The sequence below is a fragment of the Cornus florida genome, unplaced genomic scaffold, assembly GCF_030987335.1.
Source record: "Cornus florida cultivar Cherokee Brave unplaced genomic scaffold, ASM3098733v1 CherokeeBrave_3.0.0_Hap2_scaffold_236, whole genome shotgun sequence".
Classification (NCBI taxonomy): domain Eukaryota; kingdom Viridiplantae; phylum Streptophyta; class Magnoliopsida; order Cornales; family Cornaceae; genus Cornus; species Cornus florida.
Window position 1 is genome coordinate 17,501 of NW_026775734.1, and position 2,500 is coordinate 20,000.

Consider the following 2,500-nt stretch of genomic DNA (forward strand, 5'->3'; position numbering starts at 1 on the left):
GCACGTGGGCATCGTTGGCTAAAAAATGAAGTTTGGAGTTTGGGTTTGAAAATTTTATGGGAGCTTCCTAGAAGCCTAAGAAGTGCTTTGCTCGAGACGGATTTCGATTTGGAGGTCCCCCGAGTTAATTTTGCCCATTATGACTCCTCGCCCGCACGCTTAAGCACCCCCGCGTGCACGTGGGCATTGTGTGCTAAAAAATGAAGTTTGGAGTTTGGGTTTGAAAATTTTATGGGAGCTTCCTAGAAGCCTAAGAAATGCTTTGCTCGAGACGGATTTCGATTTGGAGGTCCCCCGAGTTAAGTTTGCCCTTTATGACTCCTCGCCCGCATGCTCGTGCACACCGGCGTGCACGTGGGCATCGTATGCTAAAAAATGAAGTTTGGAGTTTGGGTTTGAAAATTTTACGGGAACTTCCTAGAAGCCTAAGAAATGCTTTGCTCGAGACGGATTTCGATTTGGAGGTCCGCCGTGTTAATTTTGCCAATTACGGCTCCTCGCCCGCACGCTCGTGCACCCCGACGTGCACACCGGCGCGCACGTGGGCATCGTATGCTAAAAAATGAAGTTTGGAGTTTGGGTTTGAAAATTTTACGGGAACTTCCTAGAAGCCTAAGAAATGCTTTGCTCGAGACGGATTTCGATTTGGAGGTCCCCCGAGTTAATTTTGCCCATTACGACTCCTCGCCCGCACGCTCGTGCACCCCGGCGTGCACGTGGGCATAGTATGCTAAAAAATGAAGTTTGGAGTTTGGGTTCGGAAATTTTATGGGAGCTTCCTAGAAGCCTAAGAACTGCTTTGCTCGAGACGGATTTTGATTTGGAGATCCCCCGAGTTAGTTTTGCCCATTATGACTCCTCCCCCGCACGCTCAAGCACCCCCGCGTGCACGGGGGCATCGTATGCTAAAAAATGAAGTTTGGAGTTTGGGTTTGGAAATTTTATGGGAGCTTCCTAGAAGCCTAAGAAGTGCTTTGCTCGAGACGGATTTCGATTTGGAGGTCCCCCGAGTTAATTTTGCCCATTATGACTCCTCGCCCGCACGCTTAAGCACCCCCGCGTGCACGTGGGCATTGTGTGCTAAAAAATGAAGTTTGGAGTTTGGGTTTGAAAATTTTACGGGAACTTCCTAGAAGCCTAAGAAATGCTTTGCTCGAGACGGATTTCGATTTGGAGGTCCCCCGAGTTAATTTTGCCCATTACGACTCCTCGCCCGCACGCTCGTGCACCCCGGCGTGCACGTGGGCATCGTATGCTAAAAAATGAAGTTTGGAGTTTGGGTTTGAAAATTTTATGGGAGCTTCCTAGAAGCTTAAGAAGTGTTTTGCTCGAGACGGATTTCGATTTGGAGGTCCCCCGAGTCAATGTTGCCCATTATGGCTCCTCTCCCGCATGCTCAAGCACCCCTGCGTGCACGTGGGCATTGTATGCTAAAAAATAAAGTTTGGAGTTTGGGTTTGGAAGTTTTATGGGAGCTTCCTTGAAGCTTAAGAAGTGTTTTGCTCGAGACGGATTTCGATTTGGAGGTCCCCCGAGTCAATGTTGCCCATTATGGCTCCTCGCCCGCACGCTCAAGCACCCCGGCGTGCACGTGGGCATTGTATGCTAAAAAATAAAGTTTGGAGTTTGGGTTTGGAAGTTTTATGGGAGCTTGCTTAAGAAGTGTTTTGCTCGAGACGGATTTCGATTTGGAGGTCCCCCGAGTCAATGTTGCCCATTATGGCTCCTCTCCCGCATGCTCAAGCACCCCTGCGTGCACACCGGCGTGCACGTGGGCATTGTAGGCTAAAAAATGAAGTTTGGAGTTTGGGTTTGGAAATTTTATGGGAGCTTCCTTGAAGCCTAAGAAGTGTTTTGCTCGAAACGGAATTCGATTTGGAGGTCCCCCGAGTCAATTTTGCCCATTACGACTCCTCGCTCGCATGCAATATCTACTCCTGTCAGAGCTGTGGTTTTACTTAAGACTACTATAGGGGGGGGGGGAGTTCTCAGCACCAAGAGCTGCAAGTAAGGCCATTGCTTGCTTTGCAGTCTCGATTGCTCTACTAGTGAATAGTAGATGTCTTGGTTAGCTTGGAACGAAAAAAAAAATTTTTTGGGGAAAAAAAAAAAAAAAAGTTTTTGTGAAAAAAAATTTTTCGAAAAAAAAAAAAAAAAAAAAAATTTTTTTGGATGCCTCGGTCTTCTATTTGTTTTGCTTGGGTAGATTAGGAAAAAAAAAAAAAAAAATTTTTTTGTTGGATGCCTCGGTCTTCATATTCTTTCTCGGCTATTTCGAAAAAAAAAAAAAAAAATTCCGGGAAAGAGAAAAAAAAAATTATTTTTTGTTGGTTGCCTCGGTCTTCATGTTCTTTCTCTGGTATATGGGAAAGAAAAAAAAAAAAAAAAAAATTTTGGATGCCTCGGTCTTCTTGTTCTCGGTTGGATTTATCGAAAAAAAAAAAAAAAAAAAAAAAAAAAAAAAAAAAAAATTTTGATGCCTCGGTCTTCTTGTTCTTGC